The following is a 13,125-nucleotide window of genomic DNA, read 5'->3' on the forward strand; positions in this document are numbered from 1 at the left end:
GGAAATGGACTCACTAATGCAAGCAACAAAGGTTGCAATCCCTAGGGAGGATTTAAGAGATCCATCAAATCTAATAGGCTAAAAACTTTGAAAATGCCAAGTCTTCTTATATAGTGTAGTAAGCATATTGAAATAAGGTTTAAGATTCCTATATCCACATTGCCTCTTTGGCACCCCTATCTATTGTGTTTCTTTTATCGATGTTGCATTGTTTGTACTTTGCCTTTTAGGCAAGTCTCTTTTATTAATAAAAGGATATCTTTTTGGGGAAAAAAACTACTTAACTCAAATCCACCAACATAAACTTAATAGACAGAAGAATAACTCATGATAAGCACACAAGAAAAGATGTAAGATATATCCTTAAACTACACTATAAGTTCACATTAGTTATCCCTTAAATACAATGGTGGAAATGCATTTATATAGGGATCTCAAAAGAGCATCTTAGGTACTAAATTATTTCCATAGATTCCTCCTAAGACTAAGGAATCTCCTACATTCCTAAATCAATGGGATTCCCACAAAATAAGGAGACCTTTACCTTAATGTTACTATCCAATTACAAAGGGTCTTACCCTCTTGAGTTGTAGTGAGTTCTTATGACTTGATAGGCCAACTGTACTAGGTTTTTAAACATGTTTGAATTAGTGGCTTATAGTGGTTGTTGCTACCATGGTTTGAGAGGTTGATGTTGTAATCGTTGATGGGGCACTTTCAAGACATCTATGTCATTATGGGTTTCTTCAATGTGAGATATCAACACATAGCTCTTTGTTCCTGTGACTACCACAGTTTCTTGGGGTGCTTTCATAAAGATGAATTGCCTACTACTAAGCCTAGCTTTACTCAACTCAAGCGCCTCATAGACTATCTCCTCCTCTTGTGTTATGGCTCTACAGGAGCCATTTCCTTTTTCAAAGCATGGTATATTACCTTTGTGAGTAGCTGTGTGTTTGATATCTTTGCCTTGTAGGTCTTGCAAATAGTCATTTGGAATTTTCCATAGAAGTTGGGAGTCCCATTCACAAACTATCCTTGGACAATTACATTACACTTATTGTACTTATCGATTGGTTTTACTATGGTAATGAGTTGAAATGCTTTAGTTGGCACTTGGTATTCATACTTTAAATCATCATACTGAAAGCCTTTCTGTTGCCATATATATAGGCAGTGATGTGTGTGAACACACTTAGGACCGCCGGGGCCCTTTTTTCCTCTTTAGGAGGTTTTTTCCCCCGGCTTGTATATACGCCCATCATTCTAGGGCTAACTTATCTTTGTACATCGACACAATCTAAAAAATTGTGTGTTGTGTGCATTCTTGCTTCTTCTTCTCCAAGCTTTGTGTGCTTTCCTGCAACCCTAATTCTAACACTTTCTACTTTAGTCCTTTTGCTACACATAAGGCTACATAGCCATCTTGTCCTTTTTAGTCAGCTTCTATTTCTTGAACTTTTCATTAATAATTGGTAAGTGCAATGCACTTTTCACCATATCCACATTTAGCATAATTTCCATATCTTTGCCTTTGAAGCAAGGGAATTATGTCTCAACATATGCAGAGAGAAAAGAAGAAGATAAACATAACTTGTTTGTTGTGCATCATCAAAGCAATGTTAGAGTCTCTAGAAAAAAAAGACAAATGGTACATAGATCTTCATGTAAAAATCGCACGACTGGAAGAGAAGACTTGTTTGCATCAAAACAAGAAGTCAAAAAGAAGACGAGTATATCCACTAGAGATGATACACCACATCCTGCTACTCACATTGGGCGTATACCTTTGGAGATTCCCCAAGGAGGAGTTCAACATTTAAACAATGTGCTTCATGTTCCATGCATTACAAAGAACTTGGTGTCAATTGGACAGATTACGGGACAAAATATGCAAGTAACAACAGATCCAAATGTGTGGGTTGTGCAAGACTATAACCACACACTCAAAGTTCTAGCAAGAGGTCAAAAGGTTGGAAGGTTGTTTATTTTGGATGTGATGCTTACATCAGAGGCATGTGTGTATATGAGAAGTTCATCTATGTCAAAGGTAAAGCTTTGGCACAAAAGACTTGGTCATATAAGTATCTCTCGATTGAAGGAGATAGCTTACAAAGGTTTGGTAAAGGGATTACCAACTCTCAAAGGAAAATCATTGTCTGGATTATGTGAACCATGCGAAAACGAAAATTCATCAAGAAAGCCTTTCAACAAAGAAAGATACATTCATCAAAAGCTTTTGAATCTTTTACACACATATCTATGGGGTCCAATACAAACATAACGCATTGGAGAGCAAGATATTATATAACCTTCACTGATGACTAAAGGAAGTTTTGGATATATTTTTCAAAAGCTGAAAGCAAAGATTTTGATAAGTTTCAACAATTCAATGCCGACATGGAAAAGCAAGTGGTCTGAAGATCAAAATATGGAGGAGGTGTGTCATGGGAATTCAACAAATGCTCAAAGCAACAAGGTATCAAAAGGTAGTTGACTCCAAGATACATGCCACAAAGGAATGGAATGGCGCAAACAAAGAATAAGTACATTGCATAGATGGCAAGAGCCATGTTATATGAGAAAAACATGCTATACTACTATTGGGAAAAGGCATGTGAGTATGCAATTTTTTGATTAATCGATCTCCAACATCAATTGATCGAAACATAACTCCGGAAGAGAAGTTCACAGGACAAAGTCCTGATGTGGCAAACTTGAAGATCTTTGGATGTTATCCACATGTGACAGATGAGATACAAACAAAACTCGAGCCAAAAAAATTGAGATGTGTGTGCATTGGAGTTGGTTTACAAAAGGGTGTCTCCAAATGCTATGATCCTACAAACAAAAAGATGTATGTCATCAGCATAGATGTTAACTTTAATGAGAGATGCATGGATGGTATGATAAGCATGAAGAGATCATCGTCAGATATGAGCCAATTGAGGCTCTAGCTTTACAAAAAGATGCAAAAGAGGAGAAGATGTCTCCATGGAAAGGAGTTCTTTACACCATCACTAGTGAACCAAGCACTAGTAGTACTCAAGAAGTGATTCCTCAAACCAATCAAGGGAATGAAGATGTTAAAGAAATTCAACCTTGATGGTCTACAAGGGTAAGACATCTAGTTCAAAGGTTGACCTATGACTCTTTGATGGTTAAACATTATGCTTATATGACATAGGTGAGAGAATTAGAAGAACCAAAAAGGTTTGAGGATGCTATATAAAGCTGTGAGTGGAAAGTGGCTATGGATGAAGGTATTGATGCCCTTCAAGAGAATCGAACTTGGGATCTCACACCATATGAAGATGACATGAAGGTCATTAGATGGCAAATGGGTTTATAGGATCAAATACAACTCAGATGGAAGTGTAAATGGGTTCAAGTCGAAGACTTGTTGCCAAAGGGTGTGCACAAACTTATAGAGGAGACTATGAAGAAACTTTCTCACCCATTTTAAAGATGGCAACAGTGAGAACCATTATTTCTTTAAGAGCGAATCAAGGTTGGATATTTTATTAAATGGATGTGAAGACTGCCTTTCTCGATGCTTACTTGAAGAAAGAGGTTTACATGGAACAACCTCAAGGGTATGAAGACCTACATCATCCCAACACATGTGTGCAAGTTAAAGAAAGCATTATTTGGATTAAAACAAGCACCTCAAGCATGGTTTGATAGATTCTCAAATTATTTGAGAAATGTTAGCTTCAACAATAGTTATGTAGATCCTTCAATCTTTGTAAAGATAGAAGAAAGCAAACTTATAATTTTGGTAATGTGAATGATATTATTTTGACAGGGAATGATCAAGAAGAGAATGCAAAAGCAAAAGCACAACTTTGTGTAGACTTCAACATGAAGGACTTAGAAGAGCTAAGATATTTCCTTGGAGTTGAACTAGTCAAAGGAGGAAAAGCATATGTGCTTTTGCAAAGAAAGTATGGCATGGACATGTCGGAACAATATGGTTTAACAAATTGCAAACCTATAGCTACACCTTTGGAGGTGAATGTGAAGCTTGAAATGGAGAAGGGATCGATCTTTGAAGATGAAACCTTGTATAGACAACTTGTGGAAAAACTCATTTATTTCACAATTACAAGGCCATATATTGCTCATGTGATGGAGTGGTAAGCCAGTTTATGGAAAGCCCAAGGAAACCTCACATGGATGCAATGAGAAGAATCTTAAGATATGTCAAAAGCATGGTACATCATGGGCATCACTATTGGTGTGAATATGAGTTTAAAATTGATACATTCTAGAGTCAATCACTTTAAGAGTCCATATATTCTAATACTTTTCCTACATCCTCTTGCTAGAATCTGTGTTCCTTCTACTAGAGCTCTCTAGTTACCACGAGACCCTTATTCTGCTTTACTAAAATTGGAGCTTTCTAGGCAAATATGAAAAAAAGCAATCAATGTTTGACTTGGATCTATCAGGAAAGAATCCATGACCTATATATATGAGGACAAAATCCCTGACCTAAATCTATCAGGAAAAATTTCCGAACCTAGATCTATTAGGAAAATATCCCACCCATTTAAGGCTTAATTGTTAGCCTTGTCTCCATCTTCTCTCTCTTCCACTAGAACTTATCCTCACACAGAATGTGCTTCCATGTCTCTAGTAGAGATCCCATGACATAGGTAATAAAGCAACATAAGAGAACTTCTAAAAGAATTCATGAACCCTCATAAAGCAGGACAAAAATTTGAATATTTCCTCCTTCCTACCTCTAAGCATGCGGCTCGCAAAAGATAATTTCCACATGAAGAAACTTGCTCGTAGAGAATTATAACATAGATAAGAAATCTTGCAACATAAGAGAACCCTGATAAAGCAAGACTTAAATCTAAAATTTTCTTCTTCCTAACTTTGAGCCCGTAGCTCATAGAAAACAATTTCCACATGAAGCAACTTGTTTGCAAAGAACTCTACTCTCCAAAGTCACACTCAAATCTTGGCTCAAAAGGCCTAATTCCTTGAGTCATCTTGCATTTCCAAAGCAATCCGTACTAAAGTTGTAAGTGCTTTTGGATTCAACTTGCTCTCCAAATGTAAATCATGAGTAGAAAAGTGGGTTCTCATTCCTATACAAAAGGAACCATACACCTCAATGAGATTTCCCTAAAGTACAATAACCACATCCTACACCCCACTATGGAGGTCTATAGTTGGCTACCAAGTATCCAATAGATTTGATATGATCATACAGTAACAAGGTACCTAATTTATTTACACCAAGATGATATGAGCTCCCTTGCGTTAATGGGTCGGTAGAAGCTCAACAATGCACGTAGATTCCTTAGGTCACTCGATCACTATAAATCCTAGAGGTAAGCTTCTCTCATAAGCTCCCTTGCGTTAACGGGTTGCTAGAAGCTCAACAATGCATGGAGATTCCTCCTTGTGACAAAACGGGCTCCCAGACTACAAGCTCTCTTGTCAGAGAAATTATATAAACCAATTCACATTGTTGCTTCCCCAAAGATACAACTAACTGATTTAAATTTCCTCATGAGATAGGTGTGGAAATTTAAATTTCTTAAGGCTAGCAAACTGACTACTAACAGTTCAACCTATCAATATGTTCTTGGCATGCATATTTGCATCTAGATTACCTATGTTCTCAACTTTCTAAGAGAATGGATATACACATTGCTTCCACCACTGGAATAACTTTTCCTCTAAACTAGAACGTTCAAATTATGTTCCCATTTTTAGTCTATGATCTATAGCCAATTAGACATAGGCGACACATGCAAAATCCCACTTTGATTAACAAAATCAAGGGATTACATGCCTCCGTGGAATTCATATCTTGGAGTGTCTAATGTATATGGAACCAAGTCCATAGCTAGAGAACCTCTTACATTTGTGGGTACCTCATGCATCACAAAGACATGAAATCATTGTTCCAAGAGTCATTTTTAAAGGCATAACCAAATGGTCTTAGACAATACCCTAGAAGTACTTGTCGTCTCTCTCTTGCACAACTGACGATGTCTCTTTGTAGTTGAGGTTATGTGAATTTCACATCAATTTGCCCATCACACGAGAGGTTATGTGAATCTAGTGCTCTCAAAGCACTTACTAGCTTAAGAAACCACCTTGACTAAAATTCCCAAAGGTTCACAACACTCTGGTGAATTTCAATGCTTGGGACACCTAAGAAGATCTATTATCTCTTGTTGTCCCTCATTGATTAGTACCATGGGCTTCACACTTCACAAGCACATCTTGCATACATAGGAACTCACAATAGGTAGCATGCCATCGAGAGCAGTCCTCACCTTCGTAAAATAAACTCGCATCCCTTTAAAGCATTTAGGGCTATGCTCATAGAAGATGGTACATCCACCAAATCAAAGACGTGCATAAAATTATAAAGTGGATTATAAGTGATGTGCAAAAATCAAGACTTATGTTTCACCTAGGGATCCACCTAGAGAAAGAGGTCTCCAAGGCATGCATGACCTCAATCATGCCAAGGTGTGCTATCGGGCTAGGCTCACAGAGTATATATACATATACATATACATACACACACACACACACACGTGTGTGTGTGTGTGTATATATGTACGTATGTATGTATGTATGAATGTATGTATGTATGTATGTATGTATATACATATACATATACATATACATACACACACACACACACACACACACATGTATGTATGTATATACATATGTATATTTATATCGTGTGTTTCTTTGAGCCAATTATTTTAAGAAACTTGACAATTGAAAATTATGTTTTTATTCAAGTTTTTTACACGATTTCTCATTTGACTCTAATTGGGAGCAATCAACTTTATATAGATCCTAGTAAGGGTTTGAATGATATCCCTTGTACCTTTGATGAAGTAGTAGTTTTACTTTTAAAAAATTTAGATAACTCTCTTAATAGCTTACAAATACCTCTTTTTATTATAAAGAATTTAAAAGTTCAACAATTCAAGGAAATTCCATCACTCAGTGGAGTAAGTGCAATGTAGTAAACACCTTCAAAGGTGTTTCCTAATTAGTGGGGCGGCTAGACAAAGCAACGAGTCATGTTGCTTTTGTTTGTAGAAAACTAATCGCTCAATTAGCTCAGGGATGAATACAATATCAAGATTATTCTATATATATAATCTCTAAAAATCCACCTTTAGGCTTAGATGGATTTTGGGCTCTAATTGTTACGGTAATTAATTTATTAATTATTGGGTGACCCAACAAGTGAAAAGAATATCTTGGGTGTCCAAGTGAAGTTGATTGTCAAAGTGAATCTGATAAACGGTAACACATGTGAGATGTGCCCAGAATAAGTTGATTGTGAGTGAATTCTATCAACGCTAACACGTGTGAGACGTGTGGTGTTAAGAGTGAATCTGATCAACTCTGTGACACGTGCGACGCGTGTGAAGACATTGTGAGTGAATCCAATGTGGCAGAATCCAATTAATTATGTTTCCTATTAACAAGACCAAGGTACATGGAGATTTGATTATTCTAGAAATTGATTAATAAAGAAAATAAACCATAGACACCATAGCATAACTCAAGAGCATAAAAATCATACAAAAGTAACTATTTTGCACACATGTGCATGACTAGATAATTTCGTCCAATGTCCACCTTCATTGTTCCGAACTTATGATCCACATATACAACAAAGCTTAAACCATAGTATTGAATCTAAATTGATAAGATGAGAATACATTAAAATAAAAACAAAAGATAGAATAGACATCACCTTCACCACAATATTGGGTGCAATATCCCCCCAAGAAGTGTCAGCATCCTCCCACTTCTTGGGTATTTATGTCTTTATTTATAAAAATAGCCCACATGCCAAAAATAGTTGCACGCTTATGCATGGGCTTGCCCTTTACAAAAATAGGAGTTGCCTTTACCAAAAGCTTAGATAAATTCTTTCTATCTAAACCACTAAAGGCAAAATACATAAAGAATCCCAAGGGCTAATTCACGTGCAGCAAAATTAACAGGTCCACGCCCAAGTATAACAAAAGTGGGCAACAACAAGAAGCACCACATACATGTGTTAATCGGGAATGGTTTTGTTTCTTGGACATCAAAGAAACAACCCATGGAAGCCTTGAGTACTACAGAAGTGGAATATAGAGCTTCAACACAAGCGGCATGTGAATTTGTATGGATGTAATAACTCTTAGCAGACTTGGAGATAACCTTGAAAGAGGCGGTACCTATATATAGTGACAACATGAGTTCCATTCACTTGGCAAAGAATCCAGTGTTTCATGCTTGTCGAGACACATTGAAATACATTATCACTTTGTAAGAGAAAAGTTACTACAAGAGAAAAGGTCAAGTTGATCTAATATTTTTGAGCACTAAAGATCAAATTGCGGGTATCTTCACCAAAGCATTGGCAAGAGAAAAGTTTGAAAAGTTTCAATGACTACTTGGAGTTAGACATGAACGTCACCTCAACTTGAGCTTGAGGGAAAGTGTTAAAGAGTGCAAGATCGAGAGAAGTTAGAATGTATGAGAACAAGCTCTTACATAAGGATACCTGATAGGAATAAAGTTATGAAGTGATATTTAACAAAAAGCATGCTTTATGATTTTGAGAAAATCTATGTGCTTTCTAAACTTGAAGGGGGGGAATTTTATAAAGATCCTCAGTTATCAAAGTAGTTTTTTAATCTTTTAAAATTTCTCTCAAGATGCCTTAAGGTTTGGTTATGTTCCTGTCAGCAAGCTTGACCACAAGGCTTGTGCTACAAGTAATAGGCTTCTCCAGGCCTCCCAGCAATCCATGGTTATGTTGACACCAACACCACCATCCAAGATTACTGAGACCATCGTGACTTTATAAATGACACATAACACGATTCTCATCTCATCGCTTTTAAAGCAGTTTAAATTCCCATTCGTCTAGTCGAATAAGTCTCTCTAAAGTTCACAACTTTCTTGTAAAAGAGAACTTACCAGAACTTATACCTCAAAGAATAAGAAGGTTGTGAGGCTTGTTGCTATGTCCCACCAGCGGGTGTGATACTGGCACACTCACTAAGCTTGCACTCACTTGGGCTAGGACGACCTGCTAATGTGTAAGGTATGTATAGTGATCCTTCCCAGGAAGCAATTCTTCTAAAGGGATGAGATAAAGTCATCGCCAAAATCACCTCAGAAAAGATGTTACACTGGCTATGGTGACCCTTCAACTTTCATTTCCTCCCTCACTGCATCTAGCAATGTGGAGCTTGATTGAATTGGATCTAGATACAGAGGATCTGGAACTGGTTCTATTTGTGGCCACTTAAGAATGGATACAAGTCTGTGAAACCTTGGGAAAATTTTGAGGATCCCTTACTGGTTCTATAATTGGATGTGGGTTTATCCTAAGAAGACTATGACCAACAAATAGCCCAACAACTGCAGTTATGGCAAACGGGACATTTCTCCTTTATCGTACAACCATGGACAAATGTTCCACAATAACACAACAGTAAGTGCACACATTGCCAAAGATGTCCTGCTCTCCACAAGAGCCCACTATAGAAGTGACTTTACCACCACAGAACCAAAGTTCTAGTTCTTCTAAGTTTCTTAGTTTGGACGAGGAACATGGAACACGGGGAAGGATAAAGAGCTAATGTTAGGGATTACAAAGGGATCCTGTCACGTAGGCTGTCCGACGGCAGACCAGATGGCCAGACGGGGCTTTAGCGTCAACGCCTCGGTCGAAGCAGTAAGGACGTGGCCATCCGGGGTTCAGTGGGAGAGGACGCCCATGTGGAGTCATGGGCGGCCAAGCTAGTGTGGACGGCATGCCACACACTATATAGCCTGGGGGATGAGGTGCAATCCTCATTCTTCCTCTGTGGGGGCTGGGTGGTGAGCCAGGCCATCCCCTCCTGTGGTAGCGTCCGTAGTGGTGCTACGGTAATCTAACATTGGTATCAGAGCGTCAGTTCCATTTGGTCAGGAACCATTCAATAAAAATCTTACAGTAATCTAACAGATCCACAAGTGCTTTTATAGAACGTGTCGTTAGTTCTGCAAGCGAGCCTATAACCTCAAAGCTAGGTTAACAAGGAGGACAAGTGCCATTGGAAACTATGCAGCCCACCAACCCCATATAGTGCAAGAGATCCTGCCAAGTTGGCAAGGGGAGAACATGTCCTCCCCCGCCAGGTCAACGGGGGAGGACAAGCACCATTGGAAAACTATGCAGCCCAACCCCAAATAGGGCAAGATATCCCGTACCCTAAAATAGAGGGTCTCATGCAACCACCTCCTTATGTTCCACTCCCACATGAATACATAAAGACATGCTAAGGATGGTATTAAAAATGGGAAGGGTGTTGCTACCAACATAGCACCTACTAGAGACTCATATTGGGGGCAAAAAACAAGTCATCCATCCGAACCAAAAGATAGGTGATGCATCATCCAAAACCTCTTTGCTGACCAAGGGTACCCAACCAAAGACAAGTCATCCACCCAAAGCAAGACATAGGGGATGCATCATCCAAAGCCTCAGTGTCATCCACCCGAACCAAGATATAGGGGATGCATAATCCAAAGCCTCATTTTTAGCCAAGGGTGCCCAACTAACACTAGCTAGAGTCCTAGTTAAGGACATGAGCATGGAGAAGGTGACAAAAAATTTCCTCAATAGTTTAGGCTAGTAGCATTGGTGTAGGAACAGCCCCAACAAGGCCACAGCTACTAGCACCTCAAGCAGGACACCCACATCTATTCCCATGAAGAGAGATGTTTTGGTACAAAATTTATAGCAAGAATCATACAAGTATAGACTGTCCATTGATAAGGCCAAGACAACAATAATTTTATGCTCATTGCCAGTGCCACGAGAACCATGACATAGCTCATTGTTGGTACTACCGAGGAAACCCAACTGGGTGGACTCTTGCACAACGATAATTTCTCCATATGTTAAGATAACCATTGGCCTTACAAGCCCCACCAGTCACCCCTTAGCATGCACAAGCTTCAATGCCTACATATCAAAACCCTTTATTACGAGATCACCCCAATTGCCATATCTACCTCGGGTAGTACTACCACCCCATCTGGTTTCTCTAAGAACCGCATGGGTATAATAGTACTAAGTGACCATGCCCTGTGGAGAGCTCGTTGTTGAGACAAAAACCCAAGAACAAGAGAGCTATGAGTCTTATGTGACTAACCAAACCCATATGAGCAGAAATAGTACAATCCCTATGGTATCCTGACCAAGGTTCATCCATACAGTACAATCCTTATCGTATCCTGACCAAGGTTCACCCATAGGCTTCAACTCTCTCTGTTGTTTGAGGCCATGGAGTAACAAAGAGCAAGAGACCTTAACAATATGGTATGTAGGCAATAGATGCAATGTTTCTAATGCAAAGGCCCACACCGTATTATAGAGTGCCCTCACAAAGGCCTTGCATCAAATCTCCTAAGTGCTCCTAGCACTCCAAATCCCGTGCCCAACCCCAATGTAATTCCGTATGGGGGCACATGCTATAAGTGTGTATTTGATCATGCTTATAAAGATTATCCCAATAGAGTGACAATCTCCTCAGCAGAAGCTTATGCCTTCACTTTGATGAGCCTTAACCTGTTAATAAGCATGCAAGGAGGACTCATTCACACATTCTCCCTTAATACAGTTAGAAGGCTCCAAGCCAGAACAAGGGTGGTAACATTGGTAGCACACCAAGGCTTCTAATAAGTAGAAACCTGTTAATAAGCATGCAAGGAGGACTCATTCACACATTCTCCCTTAATACAGTTAGAAGGCTCCAAGCCAGAACAAGGGTGGTAACATTGGTAGCACACCAAGGCTTCTAATAAGTAGAAAGCTTGGGTTTCAACTTCAAAGCAAGAAGCTAAAGAGCCAGAGGTGCAAGCCCTAAAAGCTACACTAGCCCCTGAAAAGGCCAATGATCCAAAACCAGAGATCCAAAAGAAGAAGACCTCAAAGAGAACATGTAAGCACAATGCACGATCAATTGTCAACAGGCAACAATGTCATGACCATTAAAAGTGGTTCAAACAATAGCTTTGAAGATGCCTCCCTTGTGGAGACATCAACATTGATCTCCTACTCAAACCCGCTCTTCTCAAAGAGAAGAAACCGATTGGCTATAAAACCTTCCAAAGAAACTCAAGGAGTGCCCCTACTCGTCGATGTTGGGAGAAAGAGAGAATGAAACAATCCTAACAGATTATGAGGAAGGTATGGGCTAAACTACTTGTGAGGAAGATAAAGATTGAACTAGAGAGAATGAAACAATCCCAAAAGATTGTGAGGAAGGTACATGTTGAACTAGTTGTGAGGAAGCTATAGATTGAACTAGAGCTAGTGTTAGAGCAAGTGGTCAATGTGAAAGATATTACTTCTTGTGAGTGTTCTCTTGTATAACACTGCACATTGTGTTCTCTTACAGTTTTTTGGTTGTTTTTAGATGATTTAGCATGCTTCTACTCTACCAACTCCATAATGTATGAACATATTTTGAAAAATTATGAACTGCATGAATAAAAATTGACAACTCCACCCTAATTCAACCTAATGGAGCTCAATGCTCATGTTTTCATAGTGGATTCCACTCCTAACCATAATTTCTAAGCTAATTCTTGGATCAAAATATGAAATCTAAGTCTCTTGGCCTCCAATTTCATGCAAATCATCAACAAACTAGGGTTTTGCTCTACCAATAGATGAACACAAAATACCCTAATGCAAAATAAACTCCAAATCAAAATCTAACACATAACAAACAAACGCATCTAAGGCTCAAAAACCATAATTTTTTTGGAGCGTAGCCTCCTAATCAACATTGGTCGGCCGTCGCAGCAACGCGCGGGTGCAATACTAGTTAAATGCATCAAAGACACATAAGGAAATCAAGAACAAAGCATCAAAGCAACAAGCAGAAGCATCAAGTGGCATCAGAGATAAAGTCTACACCAAAGGCACAATGAAGAAGACCGCCAAAATGTGGACACAAAGACAAGCAAGGACAAGCAATTAGAGAGCCAAGAGTCAAGCCTAAGATCCAAGAAAGGAGTTACCAACGACGACTACCCTAACCTAATCAATTGATATGT

Source organism: Cibotium barometz, chromosome 58, assembly GCF_041138505.1.
Source record: "Cibotium barometz isolate CiBa-2024 chromosome 58, ASM4113850v1, whole genome shotgun sequence".
Classification (NCBI taxonomy): Eukaryota; Viridiplantae; Streptophyta; class Polypodiopsida; order Cyatheales; family Cibotiaceae; genus Cibotium; species Cibotium barometz.